Genomic DNA, 27,694 nt, shown 5'->3' with positions numbered 1-27,694 from the left:
TGCCACCACACTGGCATTGTAAATGAGTCTTCAAAAGGCCATTTGACAATTCCATCAAGCCAGTTGCTTCAGGATGGTGGGTAACATGGTAAGCACAATGAATCTCATGTGCACAGGCCCATTGCTACACTTGGGTTAGACCATGATCATGGATAAGGTGTTCCCTGAGTCCATGAATAGTAGCTTTGGCAAAAGCACTGCTTGCAGGGAAAGCAATTAGGACCGGGAGTGAATTACACCTGGCTTTCCAGGGTTTCCAACTTGAAGATGGCGTTGTGGGAATTCTCGGCCTCCATAATCACATGAACCAACTTTTTACAATAAGTTTCATTCTAAATAGATTGATGGATGTAGATATAGATGTACAGATATATCCCATTGGTTCTGTTTCTCTGGAGAACCCTGACTGATGCACTCAATAAGCAGTCATTTCCCTTGCCTTCCTCCTACTGGCCTCTTGCAACTACCAGTCTCCTTTCTGTCTCCAAAGATTTACCATTTTGAGTATTTTATATAACATTTTGACAGTTACTAAAAAGTTAAAAAGAATTACCATATGAACCAGTAACTCCACTCCCAGTTATATACACCCCCCCAAATTGAAAACAGATAATCAAATACATGCCCACACATGGTCATAGCAATACTATTCACAATAACCAAAAGGTGAAAATAACCAAAATGTTCATAAATGAATGAATAAATAAACCGATTGTGATTTTACATATAATGGAATATTATTCTGCCTTACAAAGAAATCAAGTACTGTTATATGCCATGGTGTGGCTGCACCTTAAAAATATTGTGCTTTTATTATTATGAAAGAAGCCAGCCACAAAAGATCTCATATCATATAGCGTTTTAATCTGTAACATCTGTTGAACTTAAAATCGGGTTTCCGTGAATATCTGATAATTTTGATTATGACATTGTAGACCCCTCAAAAGTAAATAAAAAATGTCAGTATTCTGGTAACTAGCTTCAGAATTAATAATAAATTTCATGCTGAAACAAATTTCCTCTGAAGAAGAACTAATATTTTAAGAACTAATAATCTTTAATTAAATATTTTATTATCAACATCAGTTTTTAAGACAAGTCATGTGTACAATAATGTTACAGAGAGCTAAGATAAAAATCTATATTCTACCTAGCCAAATGCCTTCACACCACCACAGAAATTCTTGAACATTTCTTTTTGTTAACTCTATTGTTTGTAAATTGAAATAATGTGGTTAAATTAATTGCTAAAAATTAAATTGCTTACTGTATGTAAAGTTACTAGAACAATACTAGTTTTTATATATAGAACATATATAAGTTTATATATATAAACTTGTATTGTGCATATATGTGTATATATACACACAGAAATATTTGTAATTTTTAATTATTATTAATTGATTATTATAGCTAATTTAATTTTTTTTGCTTTGTTTTGTTTTTGTTTTTTGTTGAGACGGAGTCTCGGCTCTGTCTCCCAGGCTGGATTGCAGTGGGACGATCTCAGCTCACTGCAAGCTCCGTCTCCCGGGTTCACACCATTCTCCTGCCTCAGTCTCCCGAGTAGCTGGGACTACAGGCGCCCGCCACCACGCTCGGCTAATTTTGTTTTGTATTTTTAGTAGCGATGGGGTTTCACTGTGTTAGCCAGGATGGTCTCGATTTCCTGACTTCGTGATACGCCCGCCTTGGTCTTCCAAAGTGATGGGATCACAGGTGTGAGCCACCGCGCCCGGCCGATTTTTTAAAGAATGTTATTTTTACATCGAAGCTAACTTTTATGCCTTAAATATATTTTTCTCACCCTGTACTTTTGTGTTCACTCTCTCTTTTGCTCCTCACACGACTCCTTTTCAATAGGTAAAAGACTAAACCTTCTTTATCGTTAATCCACCTGATTTCAGAGCTTTAGGGACTGAATCATGGTTATTTACCCGGTAAGTTGAGCAGCTGTGTTTTAAACTCAAACTCCTGAGGTGTTGAGTATGTTTACTAACTTGGGCAGTGGTGTAATGTCTGTATAAATATGCCAAAGTGCTTCAAATTTTACATGTTAAACAAGTAGTGTTAGTCGTAAGCCAGTTATAAAACAATGTGTGTGTACATATATATTTGTATATTTTTGTATTTAACTGTTAACAACAAATATATATTACACAAGGAGAAAAAAAATGAAGATTCTCTTGAAAATATAAAATGCACACATTGCAAACATATTATTCAACTCTGTAGTTAAAGAGGGAACTATTAAGATGTTTAAATTGGTTTAAAGTACATTTGAAGAGTGGAATATTCATAGGCAATTAATAAAGAAATATTAAGATAGATTTGCTGAGTTACATACAAAGCTGATTTGAGTCGGGCGCGGTGGATCACACCTGTAATCCCAGCACTTTGGGAGGCCGAGGCAGGCGGATCATAAGGTCAGGAGATCGAGACCATCCCGGCCAACATGCTGAAACCCCGTCTTTACTAAAAATTTAAAAATTAGCTGGGTGTAGTGGCACCTGCCTGTAATCCCAGCTACTCGGGAGTCTGAGTCAGAAGAACCGCTTGAACCAGGGGGTGGGAGATTGCAGTGAGCTGAGATTGCACCACTACACTCCAGTCTGGCGACAGAGCGAGTTTCAAAAAGAAAAAAGAAAAAAAGATACAAAACTGGTTAATGTCTGACAGGATCGTAAACAGTAAATGCTGGGCTTATTTTTGAGTAAAATATGTTTGTACTTTCACTAAACAACCTGTAAGTTCAAGCCAGCCTTTACAGTGTTATAAAATAGCCTAATTTATGGTGAGTTGATCGGAGGTGCAAGTCCAGAACCACATCAAAAGGATTCTCAATAATATATTTTGTCTATTTCCATATTTCAGGTAACTTTTCTAAAGAAAGATTTCCTTGTTTAATAATCATGTTTTCAATATGCTTTCAATATGCTTTAATTCATAATTTGAAGCATTTGCTATAAACAAGATGAATTTTGAACAGGCTCTCACTATAATTCTCAAAAGCTGTATATTCATTTTACCTAATATTTTGTTTAGCTCATTTCATGAGAAACTATATTTGTCTTTAATGCATAAAACAAGAAAGAAAATTTTATATCACTGATCAAGAAGACCCTAAGGTACAATGTACTTTGCTAGGACCTATGTATATAATACCTTTTTTTACTTATATTTAGACAGAAAAAATTAACTTTGCTATGCTTTATTTTCTTTTATTCCATAAATCTGTTAACTAAATTTTATTCACTTCCTGCTAATCACTTAAATATTACAAATTAGCTCACATTCCCATGTGCTGGCAACATTTTCTCATATGGATGTAATACGACCTGTATGATGTAATATGGCCTGTAGTCTGGAAACCATCTGTGTATAATATTTCAAATCATAGTTATGCGGTAAGTTACTTTTATCCTCAAATGAAATCAGTTTTTACAATAAGAAAAAAATCATTTCCTCAGACTGTCATATGCTTTATTGTTGCAAAAGATACTATTATGCATGAAGAGGGAATTTAAACGAATTTGTGCACTAAAGTTAACTAAGTCAAAGTCTTGACCTCACATTATTTGTTAATACTTATTGGAGTTACACAGCATGTTCAGTTGCATAGCAAATATTTATTTGATGTAATCTATGTGCCAGGCATTGTTCTAGGCTGAAATGTGGCAGCAAATATAAAAGACCAAAGTTTCTTGGTGAGTACATTCCAGTTTATGGCAACACAGCGTATCAGTCAGCAAGACCACCTAGGATGAAAGGTGGTTCTAAGGCTAGCAAGGGAAGAAAGGCTGGGGAGTATTAGGGAGTGCAGCATGAATAGCTGCTTTTTTTTTTTTTTTTTTTTTTTTTGAGACAGTCTGGCTCTGTCACCCAGGCTGGAGTGCAGGGGCACCATCTCAGCTCACTGCAACCTCTGCCTCCCGGATTCAAACAGTCTCCTGCCTTAGCCTTCTGAGTATCTGGGACTACAGGCGCACGCTGCCTTTTTGTATTTTAATAGAGATGGGGTTTTACCGTGTTACTCAGGCTAGTCTTGAACTCCTGAGCTCTGGCAATCTGCCTACCTCGGCCTCCCAAAGTACTAGGATTACAGGCGTGAAGCTGCAATTTGAAACAGAATTTTCAGAGAAAGACTCGCTTCATTTAATAGGAAGACCTACAGTACATGAACAAAGTTAACTACAGGAATATGCACTAAAAGTGCAAGGGAAAGAGCTGTTGCGAAAGCCACAGCGAAGGAGCAGGACTTGCTGATGATGAATGCATAACTCAAGTATTTGTCAGTAAATAATTAGCTTTCCTATGTCTAGAAACAGGATATAATCCTTGATAGTTTGTTAAATAACATATTGGCAATAAAAAAATTCAAGAATTTGGATTTCACCTTATACGATATTTTACTGCACTAGCCCAAATTAATGCCAAACTTAACCATAACAGATGCCAACGCAATTTCACACCCGACAGGTTAAACAGTTCTGGAAGTGGCATCATTTCTGGTTTGGGAAACTAAAGTCTAATTCTGAGGCGTTTATGCTGGTAATCACTGCTTTTCTCCATTCTAAGTAACAACTCCAGAAGCTTATCTCAGGAGAGAGAGCGGTTTATACTTTTTCAATATAAAATAGATCAAATTTTCATGATGTGGTAGTTGTACCACATGTTGTTTGAGTAAACACAAGCTATGATGTCTATGGCATACTTCATTTTTGAAAACATGTTATTGAAAGCACTCATTTAAATAAATTTTAGATTAAATGAATAAATCATAGGAATTATACATCTAATTCATCTTGGGCCCTATTATGTAGCACTGTTCCTCCTGACACATTATGAAAATTTAATTAACATTTAAAAAAATGAATGAATAATGTAATTCAAACAGAAACCATATAATATACTTTTTTGAATTTATTGCTCTACTTATTGAATGATAGATATACAAAAGAATAAAAAACTCTATGAATAACAAACACAAAAAGCCATGCCTGTAAGTGAATAATGCTATTCATTAATCCTTAAGTTAATTTTTTATTCAGTCTTTTATCTTTAACATATTTTAGAATACAAATTAACATCTGTGTTTCTCTCATCATTGTTTAGTGCTCCATAACCCTAACGAGTATTGAATTTACTTTTGCACCTTCAAATGAGTGATTTTTTAACTTAAGATTTTTATTTAAAACTTTTAACTTCAGATAGCTTGGACTTACCTTCTGAATGATAGATGAGAGAAATTAGGAGACATGATTAGATAAAGGTCAACTCTTAGTTACCTGGAATTACCACATAGCCACCATCCACTACTTTCTAGATATAATAAATTATATAATTTTTCACTGGAAACTTGTATAAATCCTTATGATCTCTAATTTTATCTCTCTAACCCACTTTTTAAGTTATTCAACTTCATAGGACTTCTTTTTCGTGATGAACAACACATTACAAGGGAAAGTTATTTGGGCTTATAACAAAGAAAATAACACATAGTTTTTTTATTATTATTATTATACTTTAAGTTCTAGGGTACATGAGCATAACGTGCAGGTTTGTTACATATGTATACTTGTGCCATGTTGGTGTGCTGCACCCATCAACTCGTCAGCATCCATCAACTCGTCATTTACATCAGGTATAACTCCCAATGCAATCCCTCCCCCCTCCCCCCTCCCCATGATAGGCCCCGATGTGTGATGTTCCCCTTCCTGAGTCCAAGTGATCTCATTGTTCAGTTCCCACCTATGAGTGAGAACATGCGGTGTTTGGTTTTCTGTTCTTGTGATAGTTTGCTAAGAATGATGGTTTCCAGCTGCATCCATGTCCCTACAAAGGACACAAACTCATCCTTTTTTATGGCTGCATAGTATTCCATGGTGCATATGTGCCACATAAACACATAGTTTTATAAAGAAATAGTTAAACATAATAAAATGTTGACAAAGTAGGTAACAACCAAAAATGTAAGCCATTGCTTATTTTTTCTGACATAACTCTTACTGTGAAAAATAGTATGAATAAAGCAGCATAACAAAGAATTTTATCTTCAAAGTGTAGAAAAAAAATAGACTGAAACTTTACCTTTTGTATCTCTGATAATAACATCTCCTCCTTCATCGGACAACTGTAGGATCCTTAGTACAGTATTTAATCTCTCTGGGCATTAGAAAACCAAATTAGCTAAACCTCTCTGAGCCCTAGTAAAACCAGAGCACTGAGCTAGAGATCTCCATTGTCACTTTCAGTTACAATATTTCAATTATCTATAATATTTAGATATCTACAATATCTACAATATTTCAAATATCTTAACTTCCCCCAAAACACTACATTTCAGAGCAGTACAAATCCAACCCAAATTTTTACACTATTTGCCTGTGTTTACTACTTCATTAGATTTGATGCTCTGAATCACGACTTTAAAGCAGTATAAAATTCTAAATTAAATATTGTATTTTGCATATATACTCAGAAAAGGGATTACAGAATTATATTTTAGTTCTACTTTTAGTTTTTTGGTCATAAAATCACAATTAATTTTTAAATTTCTCTAGGACCTTCAAAAATTCTCACATCATATTGATAAAAGGCTTACAAACAATAGCACAAAGACCACACTTATAAGGAGAAATTGGCAACAGTTGGTTCACGCAAAATCAAAATAATAATTCAAAAAGGTCAAAAGGAAGACTGGCAACCTGCAGCATATTATGCAAACTACAGCTCTTGCTTTCCATGAAATGCTTCTCCTTATATTTACAATGTAAAAGAACTACATTGGCCCAATCTTCAAGATAAACAAAAAAACCAACAATATTTTAAACACTTGCCTGAACAGGTGGTGATGAAAAGCAGAAATTATATTTATGGTACTAAATGATAGAAAAATACTCAAAGTAAACTTAGGATGGTTAACAGAATCTGAGACCTAGCATTGATTGAAAGAAGGGTATATATGACTTCCAGCACTGGTTCTTGGCTACATTAGGGGTTAAAAAAAAAAAAAAAAAAGCTCTACAACATCCATCTCTTTCACTCTAGCCCGCCAGAGGGACAGCAGATAGGAGTCTGTTTTGACTCAAGCAATAGCTGGGAATATACAGCATATTCTCACCCAATATTCCCTGAGGGTTTACCACTTGGTCACTTCGTGGAATATTCACTATTTGGACATAGGTTTATTATGCCTAGATGTGAAGACAAATTCAAAAGAACAGGATTAAATATTAATCCTTTATATGGAGTTACTTTTTGAGCCTTTAGGTTATTCTGAATAATATTCAATAGATGACGTTCGTTCAACTTTTTAAAGAAATTAAGAAAATACAATTTCTTTGCATAGAATGCTTATCTGTTTATTCTTTGTTTAAACATAACAGTGGTTTAATGTAGAATGGATAACTTCACAGTATATACAAGTGAGATGTACAAGTCTCTTGCTTGTGTGGTAAAGGTGCCGATTTACCAGGATGTGGTGAAACTAGTAAGTTCTTGGGATCCGTATTCCATGATATGCCACATGCTGTATCCTCAAGGGTTTATGGCTTTCTTACAGGTTTTGGTCTCTGGAAGATAACTTTTCTACCTGCTGTGTAGATGTAGAAAGATGTAGAAAAAGAATGCTAATGTAAAAATTTGATTAACAAAATGAAAATTCCTTGCTTATTTAATGGTATTAAACAAAAGTTAATTTCTTAGCTTTGACAAATGTACCATGTTTGTGTAAAATCTTAATATAAGAAGAGTTGGGAAAAGGTACATCGGAATTCTCTATACTATCTTCATGAAACTCTTCTCTAATCTAAAATTATTTCAAAACTTCAAAATTGTTTAAAAGTGTATCATGTGACATGAAAGTAAATTTACTTGGGGGATTTTCTGATAATTTTCTTCAATATAGATGGGAACAGATTTTCACAGCTGTCCTTCATTCCATTTTTATTTTGGCCTTTAGGATTCTTTAAATCAATGATTTTTCCCTAGTTCTATTGATCCTTGTGGAATAGGCACAGGATAAATGCTTATTGAATGAATCAGTCCTTTTGATGTATTTAAAGAGCCTTTTTATTGGGATTTGTATTGCCTTGAAAGGTGCTCCTAAAATTTTCTTTTGACTCACTTAAGTTTGAATTGCCCCTGACCTCCCACATTGTGTGCTTTTCGGTTCTTTTCATGAAAGACACCCATGATGATTTTAAAAGGTACATACTGCACTCAGCCTTCTCCCATTCAGCTGTCATGATAGATTCTTTTAACTTTGCTAGTTATCTATCCCTACATGCTTTTTATTTTACAATATGGCCTTTGGTGTGAAATGTACATATCAATACAGATCAAAAGAGAATAAATCAGGTCACTGACTAGAGAAAAATAGAATAATTTACTGAATGCGGTAATACCTGATCTTAAAATTCTTTTTGAAATGCTCCCTAGGTTTCTGTAGGGGTTTCCAACATTCTTTACCATCCAGGTGAATGCTATTTCTCATGTTTGATTCGCATGTTGATATTTACAGATATTCTCCTTATATTATTCATGTTTTGGCCGTTCTGCTCTTTAAGGCTAAACTTCTTTTTTTCTGTATTCTTGACTCAATCACTTCATTCAGTGATTTCTTTAATATCCTAATCTTTCAATGATTTTCTCTTGCATCTTGAGAAAAACTTCTCTCTTTTCAATCTTTCTATTCATCCATTTTAAAAGTACTAAAATCTCATCGATTTGGAAAACATACATTGTCCTGTCTTGTATTTTCCACAACAGATAAAAATCTTAAAAGCAGTATGCATTCACTATGTCATTGTCTTTACCAGCTAACACTTATTTAATTCTGTAGCATCTTTATCACTATTATTCCACTGAAGTGTCCTTTGAAACGCCCCAATTACTTGCTACTACCAAATTCCTGAGTTCTCCTGCTCGTTGATGTCTCTGGCTTATTGACATGATTGAACTCCCCCTTCCTAGAAATGCTTCTTCACTGACTTCCATAATGTTTGAATCTCCTTGAACCATTCTATCCTCCTCAATTGCCCTCTTTATCTCCTCTGATTCTACTCTTTCAACCTCCCTTTACCTTCTTTTTCTGACTCTGGTGGTTCTGTTATTCCTTATCTGTACTGGTTTCTTTATCTGTATAACTATGCACATTGGCTTTACTGCTCACATATCTATGATGACTTTGAAATCTATCTCTGTCCTTGACATGGCTCCTGAGCAGCCAACTTGACTTCCTAAACATAGTTTGCTACACATTTCTACCAGGATCATCTGCAAACATTTCACACTCATGCTATCCAAAATTGGACTCATTCTTTTTATTCTATGATCTGGTCTTCTATATATTTCTCAATGTGAATGTTACTAACACACCTTCATGCAGGAGTTCAATATTTCTTTTTACTTTACCCTTACCAATTGTTCTATATTCTAGATCTGTTTAATTTGCTGATAGTTTTTGCTTCTCTACTACTTCCACTTTCCAAGAACACATTACATCTTCTAGAATCTAGAGTCATCTCATTACAGGGTAGTTTCCTTAGTGGATTCATCTTTTTGTGTGTGTGTGTGTAGGCACATGACAAACTTAGAAGTATTTAGCTCCCGGCCTACCTAGTAATACGTGCCTTGCCGTTCTTATTCCGATGGTGGTTTGGATTTGTCATCAGAGTTCCAAAGCCTCTGGTGGAACACACATCATAAAAATTCATTTTATGTTTTTTTTTGAGAATTAAATACACAAGAAGCACAGAATGTCTAAGAGTGATGATTCTTTAAACGTACTCAATTCATTTGACTTCAATTTTATTTCTAAAATCCTTCAGCTTTCATGCTCATTTTTCTGTCCCTTCCTCCACATTTCGTAATTTACTACCAATTCTCTATCGTTATAGCCACAGAAAACTTGAAATGAATGTCTATCCCCACACCTAAGCTATTCTGTTGACTCAGGCCAGGAAATGTGTGGAACATTTTGAACAAATTAGGTCTGAAGGATGAAGTCATGGCGTTGTGGGAATGAGGAGCCAAAGTCAGCACTGGAAGAATGGTTTTGGGCATCAGATTAAAGGAGAAAGTGCAAATGCATAGACAATGTAAGAACAAAGCAAGATAAGAAGAAAGAGAATAAGAAAGAAAAAGAAAGAAAAGGACGGGAGAAGAAAAAAGTCAGAATGTGAAGGGATTTGAATCAGCTTGAAAAATAAGTGAATATCTGCATGTATTAAAAATATTTTAACAGAGAGGCCTAGATATGTGAGAGTAGGAGATAATTTGGCTGAAACGTGAGCAGGGTAAAGAAAATAGGTAGCCCCTTTTTTATATATGCTTTGTGTTTTTAATTAATGTATTAGCTTAGTATTAAGTTTTCTAGAACTTAAATTGCGGTTTATTATTAGTGGACTAATGAGCCCAGTGTAAGCTATCTGGTTCTTAAAACCCTTTCCTTACGTTCTTAAGCAAGGTTAAAATCTGTAGATTCTTTCTTATCCCAGTAGAAATTATTTGGTTTTGACAGTCCCCTTCCTTAAATCATTCCTGTAAGGTCTTATATTTTATGTCCAGGGACCTGACCGTTAGCCCTAAAACTCCAAATGCCATTTCACTATAATGTAGGAATTTTTAACAAGATCAGTGGCTCCAGGAACCCTATCAACTCTGAAAGCGCATTGCATTTCTAGATGTCTTTGCAAAGGTTCACGTTTCTGAGTGTCTTTTCAAATATTCTAACGGCTCCTTAAAGACCCAGGGGATTTAAAACAGTGGCTGTCCCTGAGGTTTTAAATATGAATAAGATAGTAGAAATCTTAAAAACCATAAATCTTATAATGCTACTCCCTATTTTACAACCTATTGGGTTCCCCTTAGCTCTTAGAATGAAGATTGAACATATAGAACTACATGTATCCTGTAATAACTGAGCGGTTAGTGAGTTCTGAATTCTCCTCACAGAGCTTGATCAATTTCCCTCTGGTTCTGTGGTTTACAAACAGATTGCTTTATTTCCATTCCTTTAAAAAGCTGTGCTTTCTTTCATCTCAGTGCCTTGCATATTTTTTGTCAGGGGGTGGAAAGGGAGAATGCTTTCTGTCATCATTCCCCAGCAAGCTCCCTCCACCCCTTTCTCCCCATTGCCTTCCATCTCACTTCTCATCTCAGCTTTCTTAGCTCAAACAGTACTTTCTTAGTTAACTCTTTTGAGACTCTTGAGACATAATCAGATTCTACTCTTTCATGTGTTTATAATGACCCTCTACTTCTATACCATAACAAATACCACAATTTATAATTATAAATTTGAGTTATGATATTATCAATTTCTTATTATCCCCTTGTTGGCTCAACAGGTTGGGGTTTTGTCTGTTTGTTCTGACTGTATTATTTGTAGCACCTAGTACAGTGTCTAGCATTTAATACATGGGCAACAGAGATGCATTGAATGAATGCATGCTTCCTTTAATACCTTAGAGCTCCTGATTTGAACATTTAGTTACATTTATACACAGCATGGCATCCTCCACAGGATTTTAGTACATGGTAAATCATAATCCAGTAATTGCCAACTGAATGACAAGATGTTTGTTAACAGAAAAATCGTGCTTTCCTGCAGTTACTCTTATCATCTGTTCTTTTTATTTCCCATATGTAAAAATGCTAAATGATCTAATTTTTAAGTTGATTCTTTAAACAAAGTATTTCCAGAAAACAAACACTAATGATCATGTTTAAGTCTGTAAGAATTTCACACATTTTTCATGTCTCCATGTGATGTTTAATTTTATGTGTCAAAATAAAATTAATAAAATTTGACCTGGCTAAGGGGTGCTAAGACAGTTGGTAAAACATTATTTTCTGAGTGTCTCTGTGAGATTGAAGAGGTTAGCATTTGAATCAGCAGACAAAGTAAAGATCCATCTTCACCAATGTGGGAAGTACCATCCATTTTGTTAAAGGCATGAATAGAACAAAAAAAGGAAGAGCTCATTTGTTCTCTCTGCTTGAACTGAAACATCCATCTTCCCTGCCCCCAGACACTGGCATTCCTGGTTCTCTGGCATTTGGAGTCAGTCCGGAACTCACAGCACTTCTCCCACCCCACAACCCACTGGCCTCCCATTTTCAGGTTTTTGCACTTGGGCTGAATTATACCACTGAATTTTTCCAGGTTCTTCAATTTGCAGGTGATAGATTGTGAAACTTCTCAGTCTCTATAAATGTATGAGACAAGTTTTAGTATTTACATATCTAAAAATGTATATTTATTTATTTTGTATATTTTATTTATCCTGTAAATTATATTTATCTATTTTTGTATATATGTATATTTGTATATTTTGTATATATGTATGTTTTACATAATTTTTGTATATACATATTTTTTATTTATTTATCCCCTATTGGTTCTGTTTCTCTGGGGACCCCTGATAAATACACTCCCTAAAGTGTTTGTACACATGAAAGACCTCATCATTTATTTTTTTTATTTTCCCTAATCAACATGAGTTGATATGCACAGAGTGTAATGAGATCACATAACTTACTGCACATTTTAAAGAATTATATGCTTGTGCCTCATTGTGTGTTAACTGAAATATGGAGGCCATAAAAATGGATGGAAAGCACTTAATTGCTTAAATCGTCATCCTGGCATAGTGAGCCTTCCATAATTCTTGGTAATATGTTTCTGATTTTTTGTCGCCTGAGTGCCGTATCATAAGAACTGATGTGAATGTAAGAGTCTGTCTGTACTTACAGTCATATGCCATTTTATGTAAGTGAGCTATAAACCAGTAGTATTACTTTGGAATTAAATGACAAGAAGTGATACATAAATATAGAGAAATAAATATTTTCTCAGTTATGCCTCTTCAGCATTGCCACACATACCGTTTTTAGTCAATAGATGCCTTTACTGATAAGATTGAGCTTTCTCCAAAATCTCCATAATCTTGTAATATCTGAATAATTATTTCTTGTCTCATAAAAATAACTTTAAGTGTAGTTGTTATTAGGGAGACCAATGTATATTGATAAATCCAAGGGAATATAAGAAAGTAAAGCCCACAGAAATGTTTTGTCTATTTTTGTAAAATCATTTTGTAACTTGTCAGTGCCTAGTGGCTAAACTCAGTATCCAGGATCTATTGAAAAAAATTAAAAACGAAACCTCTAGCAGTCACAGTATCACAATAAGACAGTTGTCAGGATGTGAAAACCTCGTTTTGATGGTGGTTTGTTGAAAGTTACCCACGAAGACTGTGGCTTTATTGAAAAGGCCCATATATGCATCATCATTCAGTTGAGCTGAGAATTGAGCAGTATGATCCCTGGCCTTTCAAAAGGAAATACACTCTCATTGATGCCTCCTCACCCAGCCTCCCTGTGACAGTGGAACTGAAACACCTGTCCCCAGGCCAGCTTCGCAATGGCAATTCATTGCAAAGATGAAAGATTGGATAAGTGTATTGAAAAACAGGATGTTGATTTTTTTTAATAGTATAATAGTAGCTAAAGTGTACTGAGACTTGTTAGGAGTTACAAATTTTTTCTGGAGATTTCATATGGAGTTTTGTAACTACTCACAACACAACTGTGGAATAGATACTATTACTATCATACTATATTATTATCTAATTTGATAAAATGAGGCTCAGAAGAAAGTTATGCAGCTGACCTTGGGCCTTACAGTTTACGTGGTAGAACATGGACTGTAACCATGCTCGGAATTAAAAGACTAGCCTCCTAATCACAACACAAGGAAATGACACAGAACCAAGATGACTATTCATGAAGATAGCTACCACAGGCTATTTGGGAAAACTACTCTTGAAACTACATGGTCTAAATCGCATTAAAAAAAAAAAAAAAGTAGTTGACCTAAAGCTATTGAAGTTAGGGTTTGGAGAATTAAGATAGAATAGAAACCAGTAAATCTTCTTAGTATTCTTATCCTTCTTTCATTCTCATTTTCTCTCTTTCCTTTCTACACATACAAAAATGAATGAACCAACACATAAATCCCATAAAAGCTATCCTTAATCTGTCCCTCTTTTACTGTGCTTATATATTTAAAAAGAGGCCAATGGCTTTCAGTGAACTACGATATGAATTGAAGGAAAGAGTTCTGCACCATTTTCAGGATTTGGCTTGGCAAAATCTGTTCATTTCTCTCGGGAGCAGGAAATGCATGCAAGGAAGTAAATTCATCCAGTGCATAAACATTTCAGAGTGCAAGTTTCTGAAAATTGATTGATAGTACTATAGCACCAATGCACCTTTATATAACTATTGTCAAATAGATACTTTATTTTCTAATTTCCAGAATTATAAATTTTAAAAGGGCTTGAATTTTGATGCTATACATTTAAAAATACTTTGATAAAGTTTTTTTCATTTTATTAAAAAGGGAAAACAGTGCTATAACTTTTCTGGTCTATTTTAAATCTATCACACTTAGAAAAAAAATATATATATATATGATTTTTAATCTAAAAAGGGATTTTACTACAAGGATATTGGGTATCTCACAGAATTGTGCAGAAGGCGAGAGGCTAAACATGTAAGATTAGTTGAGTCTAAACTTACAGACACAATTCTAGGACCATGCATCACAATTGGCCTGATGAACACTCATTGAACAGTGTTGCTCGTTGAACACTAAGGGAGAACCCTGCACTGGTTGTCCTCTCATTGTTGGATACATCTGCCACCACCCTTGCCAGCAAAATGGACACTTCCCTGCCCCCAAAGCTTGTCTCCTCAGGTTGCTTGTTTCCAAACCAGCCATTCAGAAGCATGTGACTGACAGGCAAAATCTAGTCCAAATGCTTCTGGTTTAGCTGCAAGGAATTCTGGGAACCTGAGTTTTCTGGATTCTGCCCTGATGAAACCAGATCAATAAGACTGTGCATTTCCTAAACGTAGTGATCACGTGAGAAAGGTGTTTGGTAGCTTGAAAACATAGCAGTTATACATAGATGATACACTCTAGGAAGAAAAACAGACGACTCACTGGCCACAATTGATATGATCATATTATTCTGATGGTGTCAAAAAGCAAAACTGGAAACAGCTGATGTCCTTCAGGCTAAAGTGTTAAACTGGATTACAATTTATATAGGTAAAAAAAAAAAAAAAAAAAAAAAAAAATCCTTTACCCCAGCATAACATTGCTTAATCATATCTTAATTTCAAGTCTTTTTCAACAAAAATTCTATCAGGCATACTATGAAGATGAAGGAAATATTATCACAAGGGGTAAAATAAATTAGCTTAACTCTGCAGTCTTTACTACAGGCTAGGGATGGGTGTTCCCCTGTTCATCATTTCCTCTCTCGATTGGTCCTGTGATCATGAACAAATAATGATGATGAAGATGGAGATGATGATGATGATGGTGACAATGATGATGGTGAGGTGATAATGATACCGACACTCACTGAGAGCTTACTAAGTGCCATGACACTCTTTTAAATAATTCATCTATATATTTTTTAAAAAATCCAGCTGGGCGTGGTGGCTCACACCTGTAATCCCAGCACTTTGGGAGGCCAAGGTGGGTGGATCACGAGGTCAGGAGATCGAGATCACCCTGCTAACATGGTGAAACCCATCTTTACTAAAAATACAAAAAATTAGCCGAGCGTGGTAGCACTCACCTGTAGTCCAACTACTCGGGAGACTGAGGCAGGAGAATGGCTTGAACCTGGGAGGCAGAAGTTGCAGTGAGCTGAGGTCGTGCCACTGCACTCCAGCTTGGGCAACAGAGCAAGACTCCGTCTCAAAAACAAACAAACAAACAAAAACAAATCCTTACAGCAATGCTATGAGGTAGGTAATATTATTATCTAATTTTACAGATGAGGAAACTGAGGCATGAACCAGCCTCGCAGCTAATAATTGGCAGTGCTGGAGTTACAACCTAAAAGCTCAAAGGCATTAAACTCTGTAATTAATGCAATACTGGCTCCATGTTCTAGGGTATTTCTTAGCGTGCAGGGTATATTAATCACTAGGAAGTATCTGATATCATGAAGTAATCTTCCATCAGGTGCATTTGTGCCACTGTCCTGTATTTAAGATGATATGACAGTCTTTTCTCTTGAGCCTGAAGTTAGCTTTATCATTATTTTAAAACCATGTTCCAGGTAGATGCTAAATAATTACTGGCAAGATTGGAGTATATGAAGCCTATTGTTTCATCTTGCCTGTTAAAATATTTAATTGATGTCTCACTGAATAGCTTTCTCATGAAAATCTAGAAAGCCAAAAGGAAAAATAGCTTGAATATTGAATACACAAATAGCAAAATCATTCCAAATTGCACTATACATTTGGCCATGCAATTTTCTCCAAGCTTCCATTTACTAAACTTGTTAGAAAAAGTAATATAGTTCATGGGGTTAATTCAGAAGTAAGTAGATAATTGAATAAAAAAACATTCGGCCAGATGTGGTGGCTAACACCTTTAATCCCAGCACTTTGGGAGGCCAAGGCAGGCGGATCGCTTTGAGCTCAGGAATTCGAGACCAGCCTGGGCAACATGGCAAAACCCCATCTGTACTAAAAATACAAAAATTAGCCAGGTGTGATGGTGCGTGCCTGTAATCCAAGCTACCGAGAAGCTGAGGCAGGAGAATCTCTTGAATCCAGGAGGCTAAGGTTGTTGTGAGCAGAGATAGCAGCACTGCACTCCAGCCTGGGTGAAAGAGCAACACTCTGTTTCAAAAAAAAAAAAAAGACATTCAAACAACTGATTAGGAGAGGCCAATATAAACCAATTGCTGTTGCTTTAACGAGAGACAAATGACAAGGAAAATTTCCATTTAAAATGTATAATCTTATAAATATACAAATATAGATTAGTTGCAATAACATATGTTGTATCTAAGAATCCACCAAAATCTTATATGTTTGTGTGTGTATTTTAAAGTTTGTCCAGGCACAGTGGCACACACTTGTAATCTTAGCACTTTGGAAGGCTGAGGTGGGAGGATTGCTTAAGACCAGGCGTTCAAGACCAGCCTGGGCAACATAGTGAGACTCCATCATTACAAAAAACAAATTGAAAAATTAGTTGGGCATGGCAGTGCATGCATTTAGTCTCAGATATTAAGATGGTTGAGACAAGATAATCACTTCAACCTAAAATTTCAAGGTTGCAGTGAGCTATAATCACACTAGTACACTGCAGCCTGGGTGACACAGTGAGACCCTGTCTCTAAAAAATAATAATAAATAAAATGCAATAAAATAAAAATGAACATGAAGTTCAAAGAAACTCAAACATTTGAGTCAGGGTGATAAGAATTATTCCAAATCAATATTTAGCGACATTAAACTGATTTGTAATTGGCTAAATAATTCTCCCAGACTTAGAGATATTTTATTGACAGTAAGCATATGTATCCCAAAGACAGACAGATGGAAAACATTATATAATTAATTACATTATAATTGATAATATAACTAAATTTCAACTTAATTCTTTTCTAATGTCAGTCTAATAAGCTTCTATGGTATAAATACCAGAGCTTTGAAGTTTTCTTCTGGAATTGGAACTATCTGTCGATAAAACTAAAACAACTATAGCAACAAGAAACTCTAAACTATTCAGTGCTTAAAATGTGTATAGGAAAATAATCAATACTGGAAATATTGTTTTTGATATTTTAGATATACCTTTTTTTAACATAAATGAGACATCATATATAACATCTTTTCCCTTGATAATTTAGTTACTAAAGTGCTAATATTAGTGATAGCAAATTTGTCTGAGTTGTATTGAGTCTTGGTAGAATATTGTTATCATCAAAATAATTTCATTGAGAAAAGTAATTTTAATTTTTTGCATGTGGAGAGAAAACTAAATACAGAAAATAAATACCAAATTTATCCTATTTAACATGCTTGTAGTTAGATTAGACCCATTGATTCCATAAATTTCTTTTGAGTGCTTGATAAATACAAATATAAATACACAACAGAGACACATATTGATTTATTTAAAGTAATTTACAATGTATATTTCAATTGTTTTAAAAAGCAATTGAGCACTGAGCAGTCATAGTCATGGTATGAGGAAGTATAATACTGGTTCATTACCTATTCCAAGGTTACTGAGAGACAAAAATCCTCTGGTTCTAGAGAGTAGAAGCAAGGATTTAGAAAAACATACACTACAAACAAATGTCTACATCCTGTTTCAATGTTATATGAGGCAAAAATTCCAAATGACGAGTTTATAGTAATGTTTTTGTTACATTAGACTTATGAGAAAATTTAAATATTGGTGAAACTGACATTTATTTAAACAGATTAACCAATTAATATTTTCTTTTTGTTTTTGAATCCAAAATACACATTGCAGCTTGCCAGCAAGATAGCCAACTAGACACAGTCAGGAAAAACATGTTACCGAGGGATGGAGGCGTCAGAAAGACTGGTGTACTCTGAGCAGAACTTTGGAGGGAAGGCATTGCGAATAGATAGAGGGAAAGCATTGAGAGTAGATGGAAGGAAGGCGTTGAGAGTGGATGGAAGGAAGGCATTGAGGGTGGATGGAGGGAAGGAATTGAGAGTGGATGGAGGGAAGGAACTGAGAGTGGATGGAGGGAAGGAATTGAGAGTGGATGGAGGGAAAGCATTGAGAGTGAATGGAAGGAAGACATTGAGGGTGGATGGAGGGAAATAATTGAGGGTGGATGGAGGGAAGGATTTGAGAGTGGATGGAGGGAAGACATTGAGGGTGGATAGAGGGAAGGAATTGAGTTGAGAGTGGATGGAGGAAAGGCATTGAGACTGGATGGAGGGAAGACATTGATAGCAGATGGTGGAAAGACATTGAGAGTGGATGGAGGGAAGGCATTGATAGTAGATGGTGGAAAGACATTGAGAGTGGATGGAGGGAAGGCATTGATAGTAGATGGAAGAAAGACATTGAGAGTGGATAGAGAAAAGGAATTAAATAAATACCCAACCAGGGTGTCTCCTGGGGACCCACATCATAGCTTCTGTGCTGCTTGACCACACCTGACCATCAGAAATCTCCAGTAGAGTGTCCCCTAAAGTGTGCCAGCCCACCAGCACCCTTTCCCCACCGCAGCCTCCCCTGAGCCACTTGGTCAGCACCAACTCGCCCACAGCCACCCCTTACTATTTTGCTGGCACACTTGGATGTACATTGCCTCCCCTTCCCTAACAGCACACATGTGAGCATGCACCCCACTGTGTTACTGTTAGGATGAGCGCACCTGCCAGGCTGCTCATCTTTTCCAGTTCGAATGCATGCATGGAGGTCAGCAGCCCTGCGCCCTCTCTACTCTCCCCACAATCTCCAACACTGCCGTGAGCACCAATGAGTGCAGGGAAGCCAGCAGCCCTGTGCCCACCAGTGGCCCACCCATATGCCAACACTGCTACCAGTAAAAATGTGCACACAGATGCTAGTGGCCCTGCCCTCCCTACCCAATGTTTCCCATGCTGCCACTGGCCACGTGAGCACAGAGGAGGTAGCCCCATGCCTGCCAGCTCTCCACCCTAGCTGATAAGCATGCACCCCACTGGCCTGCTGCTGCTGCTGTTGCTGCTTCTGGGACATGTGAATGATCACAGATCCAGTTGACATCATAAAGAAGTACATTGGCTGGCACCACCCATTGGCGTTGTGTGGCTGGTGGTCTGGGAACACTTTGGCCCCTCTAGAACAACAGGTTCCTGACCTCAAGGGACCAGAGAACAAGGCCACGTCCCTAAAACAAGACCCACAGCATTAGAGCACACAGCTCAGGAGAGCTGACCTGAGCCTTGGCCCCCTAAAATCTTCCAGAAATAAAAAGTCAGTTGACTGAACCCACCTTATATCATAATCAAACCCCCAAGGGAATTAAAGAAGATAGAGGCAAAAATAAATATTTAAAGGACAGCAACTTCAATGACTGAAGGAAAATCAGCTCACACCGATGAGAAAGAACCAGTGCAAGAACTCTGGCAACTCAAAAAACCAGAGTGTCTTTTTACCTCCAAATGATCACACTAGTTCCCCACCAAGGGTTTTAACCAGGCTGAAATGGCTGAAATGACAAAAATAGAATTAAGAATATGGATAGGAATGAAGATCACTGAGATTCAGGAGAAAGTTGAAACCCAATCCAAGGATTCTAAGGAATACAACAAAATGCTACAGGAGGTGAAACACAAAATGGTCTTTTTTCTAAGAAAGAACCAAACTGATCATAAAGAGCTGAAAAACTGATTTCAAGAATTTCAGAATACAAGCACAAGTATTAACAGTAAAATTGATCAAGCTGAGGAAAGCATCGCTAAGTGTAAAGACCAGTTCTCTGAAATACACAGTCAGACAAGAATAAATAAAAAAGAATAAGAAATATGAACAAAACCTCCAAAAATTATGGTATTATGTAAACAGACCAAATTAATGACTCATTGGTGTCACAGAAAGAGAGGGAGAGAAAGCAAACAACTTGAAAACATGTTTGAGGGTGTTGTCCATGAAGATTTTCTCAACCTGCTAAAGAGGCAAACATTTAAATTCAGAAAATGCAGAGACCCATGCATGATACCATAAAAATGAGCAACCCCAAGATGCATAGTCATCAGATTCTCCAGGTTGAAATGAAAAAATAAATGTTAAAAGCAACTAGAAAGAAGGCAGTTTACCTACCGAGGTGGTTAATATTTTAATTTCAGATAAAATATATCTTAAAGAAATAAATATCAAAAAAGACAAAAAAAAAAAAAGCATTATGTAACATTAAGGGTTCAATTCCACAAGAACACTTAACTATCTTAAATGTATATGTACCCAACACAGGAGTATTAAAATTCGTAAAGCAAGTGCTTAGTGACTTATGAAGAGACTTAAATAACCACACATTGATAGTGGCAGATTTGAATACCTGACTGATAGTATTAGATTACAGAGGCAAAAAACTAAGAAAGACATTTAGGACCTGAACTCAATACCTACCTAATAGGCATCTACAGAACTCTCCACATTCTTCTCATGTACACACAACACATACTCTAAAATCAAACACATATTAAGCCTTAAAACAATCCTCAGCAAATTCAAATAAACAAAAAACAATGAAATTATACCAACCACACTTTTGGATCACAGAGTAATAAAAATAGAAAACAATTATAAGAAGATCACTCAAAACCATAAATTACATAGAAATAAAACAACCTGTTCCTGAATGACTTTTGGGTAAACAATGAAATTAAGGCAGAAATCAAGAAATTATTTCAAACCAATGAGAACAAAGAGAGAGCATACCGGAATCTTTGGGACACAGCCAATTCAGTGTTAAGAGGGAAGTTTATAGCACTAAACACCCACTTCAAAAACTTAGAAAGATCTCAAATTAACAACCAAGTTCTCCTAGAGGAACTAGAGAAACAAGAGCAAACCACCTGAAAGATAGCAGAATACAAAAAATAACCGAAATCAAAGCTGGACTAGAGAAAACTGAGATGTGGAGAACCATACAAAAGCTCAGCAAACCCAGGAGTTAATTTATTAAAAGAATAACTAAGATTCATGGACAACTAGCTAGACTAATAAAGAAAAAAAGAGAGAAGATCCAAATAAACAAAATCAGAAATGAAAAAGAGGACATGACCACCGACACAACAGAAATACAAAAACTCTCAGGCTACTATGAACACCTCTATGCACACAAGCCAGAAAACCTAGAAGAAATCGATAAATTCCTGGAAACATGCAACCTCCCAAAATTGAACCAGGAAGAAATTGAATCCCTAAAATGACATAGAATAGTTTCAAAGTTGAATCAGAAAAAAAAAAAAAAAAAAAAAAGCCTACCAACCAGAATAAGCTCAGTACCAGAGACATTCACAGCTAAATTCCACCAGATGTATAAAGAAGAGCTGGTAACATTCTTACTGAAACTCTTTCAAAAAATTGAGCTTGGGAGGCTCCTCTCCAACTTTTTCTATGAGGCCAGCAGCATTTTGATACAAAAACCTAGCAGAGATGCAATAAAAATGAAAATTTTTGGTCAATATCCTTGATGAACAGAGATGTAAAAATCCTCCACAAAATGCTAGCAAACTAAATACAGCAGCACATCAAAAAGCTAATCCACCATGATCAAGCAGGTTTTATCCCTGGCATGAAAGATTGGTTCAACATGTACAATCAATAAATATGATTTACCACATAAACAGAGCTAAAAACATAAACCATGTGATTATTTTAATAGATTCAGAAAAGGCTTTTGATAAAAGTTAACATCCCTTCATGTTAAAAACCCTCAACAAACTAGTTATTGAAGGATTATGCTTTAAAATAATAAGAGTAATCTATGAAAAACCCAGTGCCAACATCATACTGAATGGACAAAAGCTGGAAACATTGTTTTCTAAAACTGAAATAAGACAAGGATGTCCTGTCTCACCACTTCTATTCAACATGGTGCTGAAAGTCTTGGCCAGAGCAATCAGGCAAGAGAACAACAATAAAAAGGCATCCAAATAAATAGAGGAATTAAAATTGTCCTTGTTCAGAGATGACATGATTCTATACCTAGAAAACCTCATAGTCTCTGCCCGAAAGCTCGGATTAAATTAAAAATATCAGCAAATTTTCCGGATACAAAATCAATGTACAAAAATTAGTAGCTTTTCTAAGCAACAACCACCACCAAGCTGAGAGCCAAATCAAGAATGCAATTCAATTTTCAATTGCCTCAAAAAGAATACAATACCTAGGAATACAGCTGACCAGGGAAGTAAGAGATTTCTACAATGAGAGTTACAAAACTGCTCAAAGGAATCACAGATGACAAACACAAATGGAAAAGCATCCCATGCCCAAGGATAGAATAATCAATATTTTAAAAATGGCTCAACTGCCCAAATTCATTTACAGATTCAATGCCATTCTTATGAAACTACCAATGACATTCTTCTCAGAATTTGAATAAACTATTTTAAATTTCATATGGAGGCTGGGCAAGGTGGCTAATGCCTGTAATCCCAGAACTTTGGGAGGCCAAGGCGGGCAGATCACCTGAGGTCAGGAGTTTCAGATAAGCCTGGCCAACGTGGTGAAACCCTGTCTCTACTAAAAATACAAAAATTAGCTGAGCATGGTGGCACACAACTGTAGTCCCAGCTACTTAGGAGGCTGAGGCAGGAGAATCACTTGAATCCAGGAGGTAGGGTTTGCAGCAAGTCATGATCACACCATTGTATTCCAGCCTGGGCAGCAGAGTGAGACCTTGTCTCAAAAATAAATAAGTAACATAAATAAATTTCATATGGAGCCAAAAATGGTTCTAAATAGCAAAGGCAGTTCTAAGCAAAAAGAACAAAGCTGGAAGTTTCACATTACCCAATTTCAAGCTATACTACAATGTTACAGTAACCAAAACAACATGGTACTGGTACAAAAACAGATGCATAGACCATTGTAACAGAATAGGTAGCCCAGAAATAATGCTGCATTCCTACAACCATCTGATCTTCAACAAAGTTGACAAAAACGAGCAATGGCAAAAAGACTCCCTATTCAATATGCGGTGCTGGGATAACTGACTAGCCATATGCAGAAGTTGGAAACTGGGTCCCTTCCTCATACCATACCCAAATATCAACACAAGATGGATTAAAGACTTAAATTTAAAACCTCAAACTGTAAAAACCCTGAAAGATAACCTAGGAAATACCATTTTGTATAGAACCTGGCAAAGATTTCATGACAAAGACTCTGAAAATAATTGCGCCAAAACCAAAAATAGACTACTGGGACCTAACTAAACTAAAGAGCTTCTGCACAGCAAAAGAAACTACGAACAGAGTAAATGGATAACCTACAGAATGGGAGACAGTATTTGCAAACTATGCATCTGCCAATGGTTTAATATCCAGAATCCGTGAGGAGCTAAAACAAATTTACAAGGAAAAATAAACAATGTCTTAAGACAGTGGGCAAAGGACATGAACAGATATTTTTCAAAAGAAGACATGCACATGGCCAAAAATCACGTTAAAAAATGCTCAACATCACTAATCATTAGAGAAATGGAAATCAAAACTACGAGATACCATCTCACAGCAGTCAGAATGGTTGTTACTAAAAAGCCGAAAATTAACACATGCTGATGAGGTTGTGGAGAAAAGGGAACACTTAAATACCGCTGGTGGGAATGTAAATGAGTTCAGCCATTGTGGAAAGCAGTTTGGAGATTTCTTCACAGACTGAAGGCAGAATTACCATTTGACCTAGCAATCCCATTATTAGGTGTGTACCCAAAGGAATTTAAATAGTTCTACCATAAGGGTATATGCATGGGTATATTCATTGCAGCAGTATTGACAATAGGAAAGGAATGGAATCAACATACATGCCCATCAATGGTCAACTGAACAAAGTAAATATGGTACATATACACCAGGGAATATTACGCAGCCACAGAAAAGAACAAGATCATGTCCTTTAAGGCAATATGGACAGAGCTGGAGGCCATTATCCTAAGTGAACTAACACAGGAACAGAAAAAACAAATACCGCACGTTCTCACTTATAAGTGGAAGCTAAACATTGAGAACATATGGACACAAAGAAGGATATAGACATCAGGGCCTATTTGAGAGTTGTAGGTGGGAGGAGAGAGAGGTTGGAAAAACTACCTATTTTGTTCTATGCTTATTACCTGCGTGACAAAATAATCTGTACACCAAACCCTTTTGACACACAATTTACGCATATGACAAACGTGCACATGTACTCCTGATCCTAAAATAAAAGTAAAAAATGTCAGCCTACAAACTCAAATAATAATAATAATAATATATAAATACACACAATACACACTGGAACTATTTGAAGAACACTAAAAGAGAAATCTGTGAGTAAATTCTTTTACTTTTAGAACTAGCACTAATTTACTCTCACATTCACACACTTAAAAACTATGCCTTACATTTATCAAATTTAGAAAACTGTGTTTGTTTCTCTAAATCACTTTAGTCAAATTTACCCTAAATGATTAATCTACATTGTTTTGGAAAAACAAAACTCGACTTTAAAGACCTATAATTTATTTTCATTACGTCCCATGTTCAGTTTCCTGCCTTTGATCTCTGCTGTGGCTTTAAGCACAATGTTCATTTTGGTTCTCTTTTGTTCATTTGTATAATGAATGCCATAATTGGGTATTTGACAATGTGAATCTACACTTGTGGGTAACTGCTCTGTACCTTCTTGTTATCATGTCTGTTTTCCTAAACAGATTGCAAATTCCTAAAGGTAACGTTGTTGTATTATTAAAATTTTTCTCTGGTGCCCTTTATTATAATCTGAGATATCTTTCATTCTCTTAGGTACTTGATATACTTAATTTCATTTATTAAAAGTTTTGGGGGGCAGAAAAATATATGTCAATCTTGTCTAATAGCTAAAAACATGTTTTTAGTCATTCTCTTTTGATGCTCTAAGACCTTGTCAAATGCATGACTTGGGTACTTTCTCCTGTACTTCTGTTCATCTTTGGTAGCAGCTGAATGTAACATAAATTTCATGCATAATTCACAAGCTACATAATAGGATCATGGATCTCTTCTATTTTGTTTTAGCCAAGTTCTAAGTAACCCATGCCCACAACAAATATTTAATAAAAATTACAGATGGAACCACTGAAGGTTAGTTATAATTTAAATCCACCTGACAAATATGTCTCGAAGATTAATAACATCTTAAATCTTAAGAGGTCTCTAATCTTTGCAATCTTTTACAAATTAAAATTTTACATAATTAGATTTCAAAGTAATTATCAAGCATTGTCTATGTAACTGCTATGGCTAATTGTTCATGTATATTTTGCTATGACTATCCTATCAATGTTTATGATATATTTAAATGTTGAAGAATTAAGGAAAAATGAAGATGTAGTGTTTATAGTTTCCTTTTTGAATGTGGTTACACAAGTATGTATCTGTCTCTCTCTCTCTCTTTTCTCTCTCTGTCTCCCTCTCTCTCCAACTTATTTTAGGTCTGAGATGATACAGAATGTCACCTTAAAGCATCAGACTGAAGAAGTAAGAGTATCCCCAGTACAGTGCATGAAGAAATACTTCTTTCTGCTTTATGATTGGAAGCAGAACAAAATCCAGAAAGCCTAAGTGAGCTTTCAGGGCACAGGCTCTTTTTACACTTGCAAATCCTGAATCTTTACTGGTCTAACAGGTTTCTTTTCCTCACATCAACACCTTTTGGGGGAAGTTAGTAAGGGGGAAGGAGGAGCAGAAATAGGCACAAAAATTAAGAAGACTCCTGAAAGAAGTGGGATTGAGATTATCTTTTCTCTTTTGTTGGAATTCAATAATATTAAAAGCTCTATAGGAGATGAGAGATGGCATGTTCCCGACTTAAGACAGATACCCCTGCACCCACCCACCCACCTACACCCACACACCCACCTACACCCACACAAAAGATCTTGAGTATTCAAAGGAATCATATCCACAAGTGGATCCAAATCCAAATTTAGCCTAAGAATATAGACGCTCATGGGATCCATCTAGACTCAGCCACCCCATCAGCGTGTTTGTGCTTCAGGAACAATAGATGAACAGTGTAGGTGAATTAAAAGAAGCTGAGGCTGGCAGTAAAATGATTAGATTAAGATGAGCATTAGGACTGCAGCAGGATGAGGAGACACTCTACTTCTTCCTAGTTGATGTTTGAAAGCAGTCCTATATCCAAAGACCACCAGGGTGTATGATAAATCTTGAAGATAGCTGCAGGACTTTGGAGCAAGACACTACACTACACACAAATAAGAATTATGCAATCACTTATAAAAGTGAAAGCATTGTGTCCTTATCCATTTTATAAGACATGGCAGAGATTGATATGAGTCATAACAGTACTGTGTTCTGACAGCAACAGAGGACAGCGTTTTAACAAGGAAGGCACATTTGCTAGGGCAACTTTTTTAGAGTGGTCACAAAAAATGAGACCCAAAGAAAATGTCAGTTTGAGCCTTTGAAAGTCAATGATGTATTCAAGATGTATTAAATTGGTGGCAACAGAGTATCTACATATCCAGACATTAAGCAATTAGAATGTTAGAGAAGGGAGCTCTAACAAGCAGAGACCACTCTTTGAGATATTTTGTTGGAGTTAAATGGGAGAATTTTTTTTTTTAATGTGGTTATTGCCTTTCAAATGACAAAGTAGTCAATGGGAAACAATAATGTGGCTTTTTAAAACAAATTATCCTGTAAATTTCTGAGTTTTCAGTATATATTTGGCACTGTGCAATTTGTTAAATATAAGTGTAAAAAGAATAGACATGAATGAAAATGATTGATGAAACCAGTTCCTAAAAGGTACGATGGGATGAGATCAAGTTTATATTCTCAGAATTTTTAGGTAGTAACGAAAGTCCAGTTGGATTTAGAAAGAGGCATTTATAGTTGGAATCATTACAGTGAATATAAATAACATGGAATTTGAAATCAGATTTATTTGAATACTCTTTTAGAAGATTTTTCTAATACAGGGGAAGTTTCACAGGGCACATTGGGACCAAGAAAAGGGAAGTGTGGTGTTAATGTCATCTAGCAAACATGGGATATGTTGGTTTTTACTTTTTTTTTTTTTTTTTTTTTTTTTTTTGTTGAGACAGAGTCT

The 27,694-nt window shown here is 35.8% G+C and overlaps 1 long non-coding RNA gene across 1 annotated transcript in view; it reads left to right on the top strand.

Annotated features, from left to right (window-relative positions):
• Positions 1–26,298, top strand: part of LOC105476976 (uncharacterized) — a 543,799-nt gene extending 517,501 nt beyond the window's left edge. The window contains exon 6 of the long non-coding RNA XR_011617210.1: positions 26,049–26,298. This is a non-coding gene — a long non-coding RNA (uncharacterized lncRNA). The remainder of the gene's footprint in view (positions 1–26,048) is intronic.
• The last annotated feature ends 1,396 nt before the right edge of the window (positions 26,299–27,694 follow it).

This window comes from Macaca nemestrina, chromosome 19 (genome assembly GCF_043159975.1).
Source record: "Macaca nemestrina isolate mMacNem1 chromosome 19, mMacNem.hap1, whole genome shotgun sequence".
Classification (NCBI taxonomy): Eukaryota; Metazoa; Chordata; class Mammalia; order Primates; family Cercopithecidae; genus Macaca; species Macaca nemestrina.
Note: the sequence above shows the minus strand (reverse complement) of the source record. Positions and strands in the feature narration are given on the sequence as shown.